At 35.8% G+C, this 19,413-nt stretch overlaps 1 pseudogene; it reads left to right on the top strand.

The window, feature by feature from the left end:
* Positions 1–11,356: 11,356 nt before the first annotated feature.
* LOC122907868 lies at positions 11,357–11,955 on the top strand (annotated as a pseudogene).
* Positions 11,956–19,413: the final 7,458 nt, after the last annotated feature.

Here is a 19,413-nt window from a genome sequence, read left to right as displayed (position 1 = left end):
TTTTCTTTCCTTATTATAGCATCTCTTACATATTTTCTTACAGGAAATCTAGGTGAGCCATTTTCCCTTTTCCTTTTTGTTGCAGGAAAATTGATAGTATACTAATTAACAAATACATAAAGATAAGAATATGGCAGAGAAAACATGTTTAAAGATCTTTATTTCTCTTCAGAACATTCTGTGTGTGCCCGTAACTGAAGGATGGTTATGTTTCTATGTAATACAAGATTCACATGGGCAATGATTATCCTCTGAATATCATTTTTCTCAGGTTTATAAATACATTAAAACATACATAATTTATAACTTCCAGAACAGAAGAGCATTTTTTCTCCGCTTCCAATGGAGTCACTGAAAATTTTCAACTTGAAGTAGCAAACAAGTCCTTACTATATTGTAGCTGCCCAAATATCTTTAGCTTATTTTGACGGTATTTTCAGATCCTGATGAACACAGGAACCTACTTCATTTTTCATGACTTCTTAATAATACAGTTTACCAAGTGTCTGTCTCTACATGGATACTTAGTATTCATTCATGTGTTCCGTGGTATGAAAGTAAAAGAACAAAAACTATGTTTTTAGGCTGCCTGATACCTGGAATTCTGGATGTCAATTAGATTTTACAATTTAGATTTCTTCCTATGACATTCGGGTAATGAACTTGAGTCAGAATCCAATTTTCTGTTATAGGTGATTTTTTTCCTTCTGGCAGTCAAGGTTATGATGATGTAGGATTTTGCTTCAAAAGGGTTTCAGTGTCTAGTTTCCAGTTTTGTGGTGTTTTAGCTTCTGGATCTCTGAATTGCTTATTGCTTTGGTGATGATGGGGTTTGTCATATTCATCTTTAGTAATCTTATTCTGAATACATCCAAGAGACAGATCTCTTATTTATTACTTCATGGTGAATAAGTGCACTGGTACCTTTTTTGCCCTGGTGCTTATCTCTAGGGTAAAGTGATGAAAGCCAGTAGAGATTTTCCCACACAAATATCCAGACATTCCATAGGTGAAGGGCAAAGAAACATGTTTTTTTCCCAGCTTGTGGAAGGAAAGAGGCATCTGTCCTGCTCTCTTTATAGGAAATGCAAGGGGGGCCTGAGCCCTAACTCCAGCCCTTTTGTATGTTATTATAATCCCTCTGTTTTTTGTTTGTTTTGTTTTTTGTTGTTGTTGTTGTTGTTTTTAATCTAGAGAGTTCTAAGGCTTCATTCTCTTTGAAATATAAATACCTAAAGAGCAAGTACTTTATTCTGGGCCATAATCTAGAGACCTAGTCTGAGTTATTAATTATTTGTATCTCTCAGAGAATTAAATGTTCTATTATCTGTTTAGATCTAATCCATCTTCTAGAGAAATAGCTATAAATCTGATTCTTATAAATCTATGTGAAGAATCTCAGGAGACTAGAGCTTTTTTATTTTTTAATTCCAGTTAGTTAACATATAGTATACTGTTAGTTTCAGGTATATTATATAGTGATTCAACACTTACGTACCATACCAGTGCTCATCACAAAAGTGCCCTCCTTAATCCCCATCCCTTATTTCACCCATTCCCCAACCTCCCTTCTGATAACCATTAATTCGTTCTCTTTAATTAAGAGTCTGTTTCTTGGTTTGCCTCTCTCTCTCTTTTTTTTTTTAACCTTTGCTTCTTTGTTTTGTTTCTTAAATTCACACACGAATGAAGTCATACAGTATTTGTCTTTCTCTGACTGACTTATTTTGCTTACCATAATACTCACTAGCTCCATACATGTCATTCACTCATTCATGTATGTATGCATTCATATATCTATATCTATATCTATATCTATATCTATCTATATCTACATATATACCTTCTTTATTCATTCACCAGTCAGTGGACACTTGGGCTGTTTCCATAATTTGGCTTTTGTAGATAATGCTGCTATAAACACAGGAATGCATGTACCCTTTGAATTAGTATTTTTGTATTTTTTTTTATTCTTTAGATAAATACATAGTAGTGTGATTTCTGAATGGTAAGGTAGTTTCATTTTTAACTTTTTGAGGAACCTCCATACTGTTTGCTAGAGTGGCTGCCATGGTTTGCATTTCTACCAACAGTGTGAGAGGATCCCCATTTCTCCACACCCTCATCAACACCTGTTGTTTCTTGTGTTGTTGATTTTGGCCATTCTGAGAGGCAGGAAGTGATATCTCATTTTTTAAATTAATATTTCCCTGATAATAAGTGATGTTGAGTATCTTTTCATGTGTCTGTTGGCCATCTGGATGTCTTCTTTGGAAAATGTTTATTCATGACTTCTGCCCATTTTTTTAATTGGATTATTTGTTTTTTGGATGTTGAGTTTGTTACGTTCTTTATATATTTTGGATATTAGCCCTTTATCAGATATGTCATTTACAAGTATCTTCTCCCATTCCATAGGTTGCCCTTCAGTTTTGTTGTTTCCTCTCTGTGCAGAGCTTTTTATCTTGATGAAGTCCCAATAGTTCTTTTTTGTTTTTGTTTCACTTGCCTTAGGAGACATGTCTAGAAAGATATGACTGATGTCAAAGAGGTTACTACCTGGGTTCTCCTCTGAGACTAGAGCTTTTTAAAGGAATACTTAGAAATGTCTCCTACAGAGATTGATTTTATAATTTATTTACTATTTTATTTCTGATACTTTAATTCCAGTGACCTCTTTTCCCTTTTGATTGTGTCAGTGGTGTTAGCTTCCTGGATGTTCACTTCTGTGGTGTTCTGGAATTTATTCTGGAGACCCAATCTAGAGGCTTTTTATTTTGTAGTCTGTATTACAAAGATTTTATAATCACCAATTTGCTATATAAAATTCTGGCAAAAATTGAGTAGTCATTTTTTCACTAATTTAGATATTTTGAGTGAAGATATTCGGTCTTTTGAGGACTTCCATCTCTGTGGTTTCCTGTTTCTTTCTATGACTCTCACTCTCATTGGGAGAGACTTTTCTTTGGGAGTTGGATGCCAGGGTAAGGCTTAGAGGAGAGAGAACAATATGAACTCAGTTATTGCTGATACAGTAATGGAGAGCTCCAGGTTAAAAAGACCATTCACTGATGCATTGACCAGAGTACTTCACCAAGAGAACAGGAAAATGGGACCATCTACCAAAGGCTTTCTCATACCCTACAAAAGCAAAGTAACTGATATTAGGGTGTTTTAATGTCTGTTTATAAAACAGAATGTTTTATATAACAGAATGTTTTGAATGTTTGTTTATAAAAATGTCTGTTTATAAAATTACAGTTGACTGATATAAGTAATTACTTATAACTTATTTTCCTTTTATCTCCTTTTCTACTCTCTTTTATTTTTTTCCTTTAAGTTAAGTGGGAGTAGTTGGTTTATTTTTTTCTTTTTCAATATATTTTTCTGGAGTATAAGAAGTAAGGAAGAATATTTAGAAAATGCAAAACTGTGTGAACAAAAGCGATTTTAAAAATCACTTAGAATGTCCCAGCCAAGAGAAAAACCACTATAAAAATATTTGGTATTTATTTTATTTCTTTTCCTTTTTCTTATGTACCTATGTACAAATGCAGAAAATTATGTGGTAAAATTTACTTGGTCTACTTTTAACTTTATATTGTGACTATTTTCCTATGTCATTTTCTTCAAACATATGTTTTATTATGTCTAAATAATATTCAACTTTTTGTAATCAACATTATCAGATTCATAGTTTTCACAGGGAAGAATGTTTAAGCCATTTCTTTTCTTCATGACATCAGTACAGTGAATTTTATAGTACATAAAATTCTGATATCATCTCTGAATATTCCCTTAGGATAATTTTCCAAAGTTAAATTGCCAAATTAAAATGTACATATTTTAAAATGTTTAATTTATATTGCTTTATTTTCTTCTGAAATGTCATAATATTTTATATAAATTCTTAACAAAAATAGTAAAGTATAAAAACACACATTTTATCAAATTCTCTACAGTAATGAGCACTATAATTCTTTATAAACGTTACAACTTACTATGCAAAAAATGCTATTGCATAGTTTCAATCTTTCTTATTTTCTTGATTTTGGGGGCTATTAAACTTCATGCATTTATTTATTTATTTATTTTCCAATTTATTTATTTTCAGAAAAACAGTATTCATTATTTTTTCACCACACCCAGTGCTCCATGCAAGCCGTGCCCTCTATAATACCCACCACCTGGTACCCCAACCTCCCACTCCCCCGCCACTTCAAACCCCTCAGACTGTTTTTCAGAGTCCATAGTCTCTCATGGTTCACCTCCCCTTCCAATTTACCCAAATTCCCTACTCCTCTCTGACGCCCCTTGTCCTCCATGCTATTTGTTATGCTCCACAAATAAGTGAAACCATATGATAATTGACTCTCTCTGCTTGACTTATTTCACTCAGCATAATCTCTTCCAGTCCTGTCCATGTTGATACAAAAGTTGGGTATTCATCCTTTCTGATGGAGGCATAATACTCCATAGTGTATATGGACCACATCTTCCTTATCCATTCGTCCATTGAAGGGCATCTTGGTTCTTTCCACAGTTTGGCGACCGTGGCCATTGCTGCTATAAACATTGGGGTACAGATGGCCCTTCTTTTCACGACATCTATATCTTTGGGGTAAATACCCAGGAGTGCAATTGCAGGGTCATAGGGAAGCTCTGTTTTTAATTTCTTGAGGAATCTCCACACTGTTCTCCAAAGAGGCTGCACCAACTTGCATTCCTCTCCAACACATGTTGTTTCCTGTTTTGTTAATTTTGGCCATTCTGACTGGTGTAAGGTGATATCTCATGTGGTTTTAATTTGAATCTCCCTGAGGGCTAATGATGATGAACATTTTTTCATGTGTCTGATAGCCATTTGTAGGTCTTGATTGGAGAAGTGTCTGTTCATATCTTCTGCCCATTTTTTGATGTGTTTGCCTGTTTCGTGTGTGTTGAGTTTGAGGAGTTCATTATAGATCCTGGATATCAACCTTTTGTCTGTACTGTCATTTGCAAGTATCTTCTCCCATTCCGTGGGTTGCCTCTTTGTTTTTTTGACTGTTTCCTTTGCTGTGCAGAAGTTTTTGATTTTGATGAAGTCCCAGAAGTTTATTTTCGCTTTTGTTTCCTTTGCCTTTGGAGACATATCTTGAAAGAAGTTGCTGTGGCTGATATCAAAGAGATTACTGCCTATGTTCCCCTCTAGGATTCTGATGGATTCCTGTCTAACGTTGAGGTCTTTTATCCATTTTGAATTTATCTTTGTGTACAGTGTAAAAGAAGAGTTTCATTCTTCTACATATAGCTGTCCAGTTTTCCCAGCACCATTTATTGAAGAGACTGTCTTTTTTCCACTGTATATTTTTTCCTGTTTTGTCAAAAATTAATTGACCATAGAGTTGAGGGTCCATATCTGGGCTCTCTACTCTGTTCCACTGGTCTGTGTGTCTGTTTTTATGCCAGTACTATGCTGTCTTGGTGATCACAGCTTTGTAATAAAGCTTGAAATCAGGTAAGGTGATGCCGCCAGCATTGTTTTTCAACATTTCCTTAGCTATTCGGGGTCTCTTCTGATTCCATACAAATTTTAGGATTATTTGCTCCAGCTCTTTGAAGAATGCCGGTGGAATTTTGATCGGAATGGCCTTAAAAGTATAGATTGCTCTAGGCAGTATAGACATTTTAACAATGTTTATTCTTCCAATCCAAGAGCATGGAATGGTCTTCCATCTATTTGTGTCTTCTTCAATTTCTTTCATGAGTGTTCTGTAGTTCCTCAAGTACAGATCCTTTACCTCTTTGGTTTGGTTTATTCCCAGGTATCTTATGTTTCTTGGTGCTATAGTAAATGGAATCGATTCTCTAATTTCCCTTTCTGTATTTTCATTGTTAGTGTATAAGAAAGCCACTGATTTTTGCACATTGACTTTGTATCCTGCCACGTTGCTGAATTGCTGTATGAGTTCTAGTAGTTTGGGGGTGGAGTCTTTTGGTTTTCCATATAAAGAATCATGTCATCTGTGAAGAGAGAGAGTTTGACTTCTTCATTACCAATTTGGATACCTTTTATTTCTCTCTGTTGTCTGATAAGCTTAGCTACCTAGATGAAATGGATGCATTCCTGGAAAAATATAAACCCCAAAATTGAATCAGGAAGAAATCAACAACCTGAATAGACCGATATCTAATAATGAGATTGAAGCAGTGATCAAAAACCTCCCAAAAAACAAGAGCCCAGGACTTGACGGATTCCCTGGGGAATTCTACCAAACCTTCAAAGAAGAAATAACACCTATTCTCCTGAAGCTGTTTCAAAAAATTGAAGCAGAAGGAAAACTTCCAGACTCTTTCTATGAAGCCAGCATTACCCTGATCCCCAAACCAGGCAAGGACCCTACCAAAAAGGAGAATTTCAGACCAATATCACTGATGAATATGGATGCTAAGATTCTCAACAAGATCCTAGCCAACAGGATCCAACAGCACATTAAAAAGATTATCCACCATGATCAGGTGGGATTCATCCCTGGGCTACAAGGATGATTCAACATTCGAAAATCAATCAATGTGATATAACAAATTAATATGAGAGAAGAACCACATGGTCCTCTCAATTGATGCAGAAAAAGCATTTGACAAAATCCAGCACCCGTTCCTGATTAAAACGCTTCAAAGTATAGGGATAGAGGGAACATTCCTGAACCTCATCAAATCTATCTATGAAAGACCCACAGCAAATATCATCCTCAATGGGAAAAAGCTTGCAGCCTTCCCATTGAGATCAGGAACAAGACAAGGATGCCCACTTTCACCACTCTTGTTCAACATAGTATTAGAAGTCCTAGCAACAGCAATCAGACAACAGAGAGAAATAAAAGGTATCCAAATTGGTAATGAAGAAGTCAAACCCTCTCTCTTCGCAGATGACATGATTCTTTACTATTTCTATTTTAAATAATTAATACTTCTGATATTTCTTTAAGTTTGCATCTTATAAGCAGCATATCTTACCCTTTTTTCTCTAGCCTAAAATCACGTATTTTAATTGAAGGATTTATTCATGACAAAGGCTTATATATTATCATGTTACACAAGTTATACCAAATATAAGATTGGGAAAAACTATGACTTTATTTTAAAAGTCCTAAGTATATACCAGAATTGTTAATGAAATTTAAGTTCCTTGTTTTTTTATTTTATTTTGTTTTGTTTTCAGTGATCCAAAATTCATTGTTTATGTACCACACCCAGTGCTCCATGCAATATGTGCCCTCCATAATACCCACCACCAGGCTCACCCTACCCACCACTCCCCCAAACCCTCAGTTTGTTTCTCAGAGTCCAGTCTCTTGTACTTTATCTCCCCATCTGACTTCCCCCAATTCACTTCTCCTTTCCTTCTCCCAATGTCCTCCCTATTATTCCTTATGCTCCACAAGTAAGTGAAACCATATGATAATTGACTCTCTCTGCTTGACTTATTTCACTCAGCATAATCTCTTCCAGTCCTGTCCATGTTGATACAAAAGTTGGGTATTCACCCTTGCTGATAAAGGCATAATACTCCATTGTATATATGGACCATATCTTCTTTATCCATTTGTCCGTTGAAGGGCATCTTGGTTCTTCCCACAGTTTGGCGACTGTGGCCATTGTTGTTATGAACACTGGGGTACAGGTGGCCCTTTGTTTCACTACATCTGTATCTTTGGGATAAATATAAGTTCTTTAAATTTGGGAGGGTAAAGTTACTGGCTATGTACTTCTCACAGATTTTTATTGTAATTTGATTTACTTATAATGTATATAATGTATATATATATATAATACAAAAGCAACATATTCTTAGAAAATAGTTTGATGGATTTGACAAATTTATACAATGTTGCAAAAACACCAAAATTCATTTTTAGAACCCTTCCTTCACAAAAAAAAATGTTCCTTTATGCCAATGATCAGCTATTTTCCTTTGTATATGTGAATGCATTCAATTGGCTATTATTTTGTTAAGATTTCTGTATCTTTGCAAGGGATATTTGACTCAGTTTTTTATTTAATGTTATGTCTTTGACTCTAGCATCAGGGTAATGCTTTCCCATTAAAATAAGTTGGTAACATTCCCTTCTCTATTACTACTTGAAATATAAAACATCTTACTTAAAAATTTTTTTTAAAAAATCACCAATGAGCAAGTGGAACTATATTTTACTTTTGGGGATGAGTTTTTTATTAATAATTAAATTCACTAAATGAATTTTTAATTAATAATTAAACTCATTATACTCATTTAAATTTATTTCATTGATACAAATTATGTACGTTTTCTCATTTCTTGAAGCACTTGTTTTTCTTTTTTCTTTTTTTAATTTTTTTTAAAGATTTTACTTATTTATTTGACAGAGATCTCAAGTAGGCAGAAAGGCAGGCAGAGAGAAAGGAGGAAGCAGGCTTCCTGCCAGGCAGAGAGCCAGATGCGGGGCTCGAACCCAGGACCCCAGAGTCACGTCCTGAACCAAAGGCAGAGGCTTTAACCCACTGAGCCACCCAGGTGCCCCAAAGCACTTGTTTTTCATGAAATGTGTCCATTTCATCTAAATTGTCAAGTTAATTAGCATAAAGTTGTTTACCATACTTACTTTTTATCATCTTAGTGTCTGTAGATCATGTACTGAGATCCTAGCTTTTATTACAGAATGGTATTTATTAAAATCGATCATTTATCCAAAGTTTTATCCAATTTACTGATGTTTTTAATAGACCTTTGGTTTTATTGTTTGTTGTTGCTTTTTATATATTGCTTTATCCTCTTCTATTTCATCATCATCTGATCTATTATTTTTATTTTTTTCCTTCTGTCGACTTGTATTAGGGTCTAATCTGCTCTTCTTTTTCTAACTTCTTGTGGGAGAACCTAGAGCACTGACTTTACATCACTATTATTTCATAGGACAAACATTGAATGTTGTAAATTTCCCTCTAAGCACTGCTTTAGCAGCATCTCTGAGATTTTAGTATGTAATCCATTACTATTTAACTTGAGCTATTTTCTATTTTCTCCTATCATTTTTTCCTTTGCCTTATGGTTTATTTAGAAATGTGTTAATTTCTATATATCTATGAACTTGCTGAATTTCTGCTATTGATTTGCAGTATGAATCCATTATGGTAAGAGATCAAATAATTTCAATCCTTTAAATTTACTAAAACTTATTTTATGACTCACCATGTGGTACATACAAATTGATGAACCATGTACATGTGAATAAATACATATTTTAGATATGTTGGATAGAGTATTCCATAGATGTTAATTAGGTCTAGTTGGATTCCAACATTTCTGTATTTTCTCTATTGTTAGAGATATTTTATCTTCTTGTTCTTTTAATTACTGAAGAAAATTACTGAAATATTCATTTATGATTATTGAATTTTCTGTTTCTCCTGTCTGTTCTGTAAGGTTTACTTCAAGTATTTTGGAACTCTGCAATTATGTGGATATGTATTTAAAACTGTTACATCATCCTTTTCTATGCATTCTTCTACCACTAAGAGTGCATGTAGTTCTTTTGTGATAACATGGTGGAGGGCGAGGAGGACCCTAGGCTAACCTTGTCCCACAAATACTAGATAACTATCAAATAATTCTAAATACCCAGAAATTGACCTGACCCAGGCAGAACAGACTAGACAACTAAGGGTAAAGAAGAGCCGACATCAAAGAAAGTAGAAAGGGCAGTAGTGTGGGAGAGATACAAATTAAGGCCACTGTGGTAGGGAACAGGTCTGCAGTCACAGAAAGATGAGAGACAGAGTAACAGGGGAGAGAAAATGAATCCCCAGACAACTGGCTTAGAATGTGAGAGGAGCTGACTTCTGGTAAGCACCAAGGTTTAAAGTCTGAAAGAGGTCAGCAGGCTTAGCTGGAATAGAGCCTGGAGGGCATTGTTCTGCACTTAGAGAGAAGGCAGACAAACAACCCACAGGCATACAGCTCAGAAACAACAATCTGAGGACTGCCGGGGGCACACAATGGGGAGGTTATTTGTTCATTTTGGAGTACATCAGAGAGAAGTAGTATTCACAGAGAGACCACTCCAGGAACAAAGGAATGGCAGGTGCCATTTCCCTCCCTCATCCCTCAGCACAAGCACAGGGTCACCTGCAGGAACCTGTGCTGCACCCATACAGGCTATCTAACTTGCTCATGTCAAGACCCAGCCCACTTCCCCCTCCAGTAGAACTGCCCTACCTGTCTTGCTCGCCTCAGTCCCAGCACGCAGGCAACTGCCCACAGAAGACCAACCCAAACCCTTGCTCACAAAATATCTCCCTGCTCAAGAGTTTTGCAGAGCCTAGGATCCTGTGGCAAGCAATAAATCTCTTTTCATAAGCAGACCACAGCACACCTAGTTAAAACACACAACATTCAGGCCAGGGACCAAAGACTGCCTGCAATAAGCAAAAAGAACTTCTGCAGATGACAGGTATAAAGGATAAAGCAGCCAGGAAAAAACTCCCAGAAGTGCTAGGCCCTAGAGAACAGGGGACACTACACTGCAGGGCACAATATAATCTCTTCATCATAATGCTTTTACCCTCAAGGAAAGGAAATGGAGCTGACTGTTCTAACACAGAGAAACAGGCAAGGAGACTTAGACAAAATGAAAGGACAGAGAAATTTAACCCAAATGAAAGAATAGGACAAGGCCATGGCCAGAGATCTAAATGAGTAGCAAACAGGCTGGAAGAAGCAGAGGAATGAATTAATGACCTAGAAAACAGAGTAATGGAAAGTAATCAAGCTAAACAAAAGAGAGAAAAAAGAATTCAAAATGAGAACAGACTTAGGGAACTCTGACTCCATCAGATCATTTGTATTATAGGAGTCCCAGAAGAAAGAGAGAGAGAAAAGGGGACAGAAAATTTGTTTGAAGAAATAATGCTGAAAACATCCCTAATCTGGGGAAGAAAACAGATATGTAGATCCAGGAGGCACCGAGAATCCCCAGCAAAATCAACAAAGCAGATCCACACCAAGACATATTGTAGTTAAATTGGCAAAATGTAGTGATAAAGAAAAAATTTTAAAAGCAACAAGACAGAAGAACACAGTAACATACAAGGGAAACCTAACATGGATAGCAGGAGGGTGTTTTTTAGCAGAAACTTTGCAAGCCAGAAAGAAGTGACATGATATATTCAAAGTACTAAATATAAAAAATTTGCAGCCCAGAATACTTTAGCCAGGAGGGTACCATTCAGAGTAGGAGTGACAAATAGTTTCCCAGACAAACAAAAACTAATGGAGTTCTTGACCATTAAACCAGCCCTGTAAGAAATATAAAAGGGGGCCGCCGGCTGGGGCTGCTCTCCCAAGATGGCGGCTCCTCCGGGCGAGTACTTCAGCGTTGGGAGCCAGGTGTCGTGCTGGACGTGCCAGGAGCAGCAGCTGCAGGGCGAGGTGGTAGCCTTCGACTACCAGTCCAAGATTCTGGCTTTTTAAAATGTCCCTCTTCCAGTGGAAAGCCCAACCATGCAGACATCTTGCTCATAAACTTACAGTATGTTTCAGAAGTGGAAATAATTAATGACCGAACAGAAACCCCTCCTCCCCTAGCTTCACTCAATGTTAGTAAGCTTGCCAGCAAAGCATGGACAGAGAAGGAGGAGAAGCTGAGCCAGGCCTATGCAGTCAGCGCTGGTGTTTCCCTAGAGGGCCAGCAGCCCTTGCAGACCATACACAAGACCATTAAAGACTGTAAATGGCAAGAAAAAAACATCGTAGTCATGGAAGAAGTTGTTATTACACCCCCACATCAAGTGGAAAACTGTAAAGGCAAAGAGGGGAGTGCACTGAGCCATGTACGCAAAATAGTTGAAAAACATTTTAGAGACGTGGAAAGCCAAAAGACACTGCGGCGTTCACAAGCCCAGCAACCACAGAAGAAGGCTGCCCTGTCATCCTGAGTCCGCACACACAGAGGACTCTTCCCGCATCCAGCCAACAAGGCGATGGTGGTGGCTTCGGCGGAGGCAGGCCGGGGGAGGGAAGGGATCCTATATTTCCTGTTGGCTCTTGTTAACAAAGGGTTGGCATTTCCAAATCTTAGACTTGAACAAACAAAACACCCAACAAAAAAGAACAAGAGAATAATTTAAAAGTTGAATCATTACTTGACTAACAGACTTCGGTCCACCATGTCCTTTTCACAGCCCCCTTCTGGAACAGTCACCTTGCTAATTTTATTTTTGAAAATTCCTTTCCTGCTCTGCCCTTTCACCTCTGACTTTCCTAGTCTGTCCCTGACATTCTGTTTTTATAAGTGGCTACACTTGCCTTCTGAGTGATCGAAAGAAACTTTTACATCTTCTCTTCCAAAATAAAAGTCACAAGCTGATTGTGATACTTGAGTTGAGACTAGAGCAGCAGACATAGGTCTCACTTTAAATTTGTCTTTTTTTTTTTTTCTTTCTTTCTTTCTTTTTTTTTTTTTTCCTTTTTTTGCACAGGGCATGGCTTGAATTACTTTTATTTTTCTTAACTTTAAATATATATATGAAAATATATATTAAAATGTTCTCTAAATATTTTCTGCTTCTTGCAGGTCTCTTTTTACTAGATCATGGCCGCTCTTCCCACCTCATCCCTTTGAAAATAAAAACGTATTACCCTCCCCACTACCTATAGCCAGGCAAATAACTTGACTTGGTTCACAGCAAGAATCTTCTGCAGCACTTTCTAGAGCCAGTGTTTGCAGGTGAGATTCGGCTGTGAGGGTTCCTGATGGCTTTTTAGTCTTTAACTGTGTGTGTGTACCAGTCTCACATTGGGCCAGAACCTCAGGATTCTCCCTCTTCTCCCTCTGCCTTTTGTCTTACTTCATGGTACTAGAAGAACTTCCTCACCACTCTCCTGTCTCCTAGATGGGAGAGTCCGCTGCCCTGTCTCCTGTGTCCTCTGCAGGAAGAAAACTTTTGCATGGCACGTCTCAGCTCCTCCTCGAAGGATGATTTTCTTCCATAAGAAACCTGGAGCCCACCTCTCCCAGTCTCTCGAAGTCTGTATCCAGAGCCACTAGCCCAGGAGAAAGCTTAGGTGACCTGTAGTTTCTCTTCTCCCACCAACCTCCTGCTTTTATGCCCTTCCCCACCCCCTTAAATTTTACAAGCTTATGATAGTTTGTATGTGTTCAGCCGATGAGCAGAAAACCTGGTACTGGAGAGAACTTCTGGACTTTAGCCCACCAGTTTGTCTGGTTTGACTAACCTGCTGAGTGCAAAAACTGGCATGTGGTGCCCCTGTGCCTTCAGGGAAGTCCAGTGGGGCCGAGTGTGCCACCAGCTGAATATCAGGCACCTAGTGGGAAGTGGGTGATGCTCATGTGACTGGCTAGAGCTTTGGGGGTGGGGTGGGGGTTAACTACTATCTTTTTGGCAATGATCTCTTTCCCCTTCTTTTTTTAATTAAATAAATGGATCAAAATTAAATAATTCAAAAAAAGAGAAATATTAAAGGGGATTGTGTGAGTTGAAAGGAGGGATCAAAATTGAGAGTATGAAGGTAGGAAACACAAAGGCAGTAAAAATGAATATTTCTGTAAAAAAAATCAAAGAATTCACAAAATAATAGGATGTAATTATGGCAACTTATACATAAAAAGGGGGAAGGAGAGGAGTAAAGAACGAATTTAAACTTAAACTACCATGAACAAATACAAACTGCTATATGCAGAAGAGGTTATGCACAATCCTAATGGTAACCCTATATCAAAAGCCACTAATAAATGCGCAAAGAATAAAGAGAAAGAAATCCAAATATATCATTAAGAAAATCAGCAATCAGGGGCGCCTGGGTGGCTCAGTGGGTTAAACCGCTGCCTTCGGCTCAGGTCATGATCTCAGGGTCCTGGGATCGAGTCCCGCGTCGGACTCTCTGCTCAGCGGGGAGCCTGCTTCCTCCTCTCTCTCTCTGCCTGCCTCTCTGCCTACTTGTGATCTCTGTCAAATAAATAAATAAAATCTTTAAAAAAAAAAAAAAAAGAAAATCAGCAATCAATGAAAGAGAAAGACAAGATCAGAGAAAAACTCCAGAAACAACAACAAGTAATAAAATAGCACTACATGCACTTCTATCAATAATTAGTTTGAATGTAAATGGACCAAATGCTCCAATCAAAAGAGAGAGGATATCAGAATGGCTAAAAATAAATAAATACTTATTTCGATAAAATAGATGTTAAAACAAAGACTGTTAAAAGAAACAAAGAAGAATACTATATAGTAATAAAGGGGCCAGTCCAAGAAGAGTATATAACAATTGTAAATATTCATGCACCCAAGACAGGAGTACCCAAATACATAAAACAGCTAATAACAAACATCAAGGCACTAACTGATAATAGTACAATAGTAGTAGAGAAGTTTAAAACCCCACTTACATCAATAGAAAGGTTATCTAAAAACAAAACCAAAAAGCAAACAATGGCTTTTAATGGATTTAAAAGATATATTCAGAACATTCCATCCTAAAACAGCAGAATATATATTATTTTCAAGTGCACATGGAATATTCTCCAGAAGAGATCACAAACTAGCCTACAAAATAAGCTTCAATAAACTCAAGAAGATCAAAGTCTTACCATACATCTTTTCTGACCACAACAGTATGAAAGTAAAAGTTAATCACAAGAAAAAATGTGGCAAGATGACAAATACATGGAGGTTAAACAACATGCTATTAAACAATGAATGGGGTCAACCTGGAAATAAAAAAAGAAATTTAAAAAATCTGTGGAAGCAAATGAAACTAAAAACACAACGGCCCAAAACCTTTGGGATGCAGCAAAAGTAGTCCTAAAGAGAAGTATATAGGACTACCTTGAGAAGCAAGAAAATAGCCAAAACAAACAAACAAACAAACAAAACCAATTAACCTTATACCTATAGGAGTTAGCAAAAGAACAACACACAAAATCTAAAACCAGCAGAAGGAAGGAATTTATAAAAATTAGAGCAGAAATAAATAATACAGGAACCAAAACAAGCAAACAAAAAAAAATAAATAAAAACATCAATGAAACCAGGAGCTGGGTCCTTAAAAAAAAAAAAAAAAAAAAAAAAAAAAACAATGAAATTAATTAAATAAGTAATCAATAAAATTGATAAATCCCTAGTCAGACTTACTATGAAAAAAAAAATAGAGGAAGGACTCAAATAATTAAAATCATAAAGGAGACAGGAGAAATAACAACAAGGCTGGTGGTAGGTACTGGAGGGCACATATTGTATGGAGTACTGAGTGTGTGGTCATAAAAAATGAATCTTGGAACACTGGAAAAATAAAATTAAGTTAAAAAGGAATACCATGGAAATACAAACTATTAAAGAGAATAATTATGAAAAACTAATGACAACAAATTGGACAACCTAGAAGAAATGTATAAATCCCTAGAAACATTTAAACTACCAAAACTGGAACAGGAAGAAACAGAAATTTTAAATGTACTGATAACCAGCAAAGAACCTGGATCAGTAAACAAAAATCCCAGCAAAGGTCCAGGAACATATATGGCTTCACAGGCAAATTCTATCATTTAAATAATTAATAGCTATTCTTCTCAAACCACTCCAAAAAATAATAATAGTAATAGAAGAGCAAAGTAAACTTTAAAATTCATTCAGTGAGGTGAACATTACTCTGATACTAAAACCAGACGAAGACATCACTGAAAAAGAGAACTACAGGCCAATATTTCTGATGAACATAGATGTAAAAGTCCGCAACAAAATACTAGGAAGCTTAATCCAACAATACATTAAAGAATCATTCACCATGATCAAGTGGAATTTATACCTGGACTGAAAGGGAGGCTTCAATATTCACAAATCAATCAACATGATACATCATATCAAAAAAATGATAAGAACCACATGATCATTTCAATAGATGAAGAAAAAGCATTTGGCAAAGCACAAAATCCATTCATTATATAAACCCTCAACAAAGTAGGTTTAGAGGGAACATACCTCAACATAATAAAGACCATATATGAAAAACCAACAGCTAACATCATCCTTAATGTGAAAAAGCTGAGAGCATTTCCCCTAAGGTTAGGAACAAGACAAGGATGTCCACTTTTCTTACCACTTTTATTCAATATAGTACTGGAAGCCTTAGCCACAGCAATCAGATAACAAAAAGAAATAAAAGACATTCAAATTGGTAAGGAAAAAGTAAAATTTTCACATTTGCAGATGACATGGTACTATACATAGAAGACCCAAAAGACTCCACCAAAAAACTGCTAGAGCCAATGAACAAGTTGTTTATATATATTAATATATAACTTTATATATATAATATACATTCCATATACTGTATACTATATATATTTTGTATATATAATTTTATAGATAATATATATACTAATATATATGTATAAATAGTATATATATTTTGTTTGTGATTACCTTAGTTGGGTTCCTTGAGATTCTTGGATGTATAATTAATGTTTTCTCTCATTTGAGAAATTTGTCATTAGTTTTTCAAATACTTGACTTCTCTTGGGTCTCTTTCTCTTCTTCCAATATTCCATTTTCGTATGTGACAGAATTCATTCATAGCATATCCTAGGTCTTAGGTGAGTCAAAATAACTCTGCATATCCTTGCTGACAAAATCTCCTTTTTCCTGGTGTCTACATAAACTTTCGGGCTCACTTTGCCACAAATTACCTTTCCCTATTTATTTTTACAATATAGTTTAATGAATGTATTTTTTAAAAACTGCTATATCTTTTTGACCTTCTAATCTTTGAAAGAGCTACTATCTCTTTATAAAATATTCCTTTCCACCTTCCTTCACTAAAATAATAGGTATTTATCCTTCAGGTGTCAGCCTAATTATTCATTTTTCCAGTGAAAGCCATATTTGCCTCCAAAACCATCCAGAGTAAAAGAAACCCAAAATTTCAAAGTTTATCCCAACCTATGAAAAAAATACATTTGTGAATTCATAGAATGCCCATGTTTTCAAAAATGTCCAATGGCTCAAAGTTAGATCCCTATTGCTTAAATTAGGGCTACAAGCTCAAATTTTTTGAAAGAAATAAAAGTACTGTGTAAAAGTTCTGTCACATTGGCTTTGCTAGTTTTGTTGTATAAATTAAAAACCATATGACTAAACCAAGATGGTATGTTATTGAGATTTCTGTGACATACCAGGGACTAGTTGCAATTGACCACTATAATTCTGCCATTTTGATCAACACTGAAGACATTCAACTTAGGGTTCCTACTTCTAAGTAAATGTATTCTACCAGAATTGCTGATGTTTGAAAATATCAGCATAGGGATATGGTGGTGACAACAGAGGTTTTAGTCATATAGTATATAGATTAGTATATACTATATAGTATTATATAGTATTATAGATATATATAGTATTATAGATAAGCATGTTGACATAAACATGTGAACTACATTCCATATCAAAAATATAATCACATTACAGCATAATGGCCTTTGAAGACAATATTAAAAGAGATTATTATCAGAAAATAAGCACATAATCAGAAAAATAGTTAGCAGAGATCATCTAGAGAAATATAGAATGATTTGACTCCAGTGAGTAACAAAAGGAAATTCTTGCCAGGTTTTTTTTGGACCCCATGATCATGATATATTAAATAATTCTTCCTTCACTAAAAGCTGTATTTTATACCTGAAATTGTTCTTAAAGTTTATGTAAATTTGAAAGTTTCAGTATAGAAAATTGCCTGCTATACACTGAAGTACATCTCTGCACAACAGTTATAGTCTCTTAAAATAGAAATAATAATTAAGGAATTTGAAGATGTATGTATTTTTGTTCTAATATAGAAAATAAATAAAATATAATTCTCAATTGATTAAAAAGACTCAGCCAAAACTTATTCTAACTATTAATCTCTTCTTGGACTGAATCTATTTTACATTAAGAATAATGTAAAGTTGCTTTCGTTTCCTTTGCCTCTGGAGACATATCTTGAAGAAACTTGAAGAGGTTACTGCCCATGTTCTCCTCTAAGATTTTGATAGATCCCTGCCTGCATTGAGGTCTTTTATCCATTTTGAGTTTATCTTTGTGTATGGTGCATGAGAACGGTTGAGTTTCATTTTTCTACATATAGCTGTCCAATTTTCCCAGAACCATTTATTGAAGAGACTTTTTCCCACTGGATATTTTTTCCTGTTTTTCAAAGATTATTTGACCATAGATTTGTGGGTCCACATCTGGACTCTTCTCTGTTCCATTGGTCTATGTGTCTGTTTTTGTGTCCTGATGATCACAGCTCTGTAATAAAGCTTGAAATCAGGCAATGTGATATCCCCAGCTTTGTTTTTCTTTTTCAACATTTCCTTAGCAATTCAGAGTCTCTTCTGGTTTCATATAAATTTTAAGATTGTTCCAGCTCTTTGAAAAATGCCAATGGAAGTCTGATCAGGATGGCATTGTAAATAGAGATTGCTCTGGGCAGTACAGATATTTTAACAATGTTTATTCTTCAAATCCATGAGCATGGAATGCTTTTCCATCTTTTTATCTTCTTCAATTTCTTTCATGAGTGTTCTGTAGTTCCTCGAGTACAGATCCTTTACCTCTTTGGTTAGGTTTATTGCAGGTATCTTACAGTTCTTGGTGCTATAGTAAATGGAATTGATTCTCTAATTTCCCTTTCTATATTTTCATTGATAGTGTATAAGAAAGCAACTGATTTTTGTGCATTGATTTTGTATCCAGCCATATTACTGAATTGCTGTATGAGTCCTAGTAGTTTGGGGTGGAGTCTTTTGGGTTTTCCATATAAAGCATCATGTCATCGGCAAAGAGAAAGAGTTTGACTTCTTTGCCAATTTGAATACGTTTTATTTCTTTTTGTTGTTTGATTGTTGTTGTTAGAACTTCTAGTACTAAGCTGAACAATAGTGGTGAGAGTGGGCATCCTTGTCGTGTTCCTGACCTCAATGGGAAGGCTGTCAGCTTTTCCCCACTGAGAATGACATTCTCTGTGGGTTTTTCATAGATAGGTTTTATGAAGTTGAGGAATGTTCCCTCTATCCCTATACTCTGAATAGTTTAATCAGGAATGGAAGCTGTATCTTGTCAAAAGCATTTTCTGCATCAATTGAAAGGACGATGTGGTTCTTCTCTCTTATTGATTTGTTCTAAATAAACTTTTGGGACTTCATCAAGATCAAAAGCTTTTATATAGCAAAGGAAACAGTCAACAAAACAAAGAGGCAACCATTCAATGGTAAAAAAATATTTGCAAATGACACTATAGGCAAAGGGTTGATATCCAAGAACTCCTCAAACTCAACACCCAAAAAACAAATAAGCCAATCAAGAAATGGGCAGAGGACATGAACAGACACTTCTCCAAAG

The sequence above is a fragment of the Neovison vison genome, chromosome 5, assembly GCF_020171115.1.
Source record: "Neovison vison isolate M4711 chromosome 5, ASM_NN_V1, whole genome shotgun sequence".
NCBI classification, from domain to species: domain Eukaryota; kingdom Metazoa; phylum Chordata; class Mammalia; order Carnivora; family Mustelidae; genus Neogale; species Neogale vison.
This window is presented reverse-complemented; position numbering and strand designations above follow the sequence as displayed.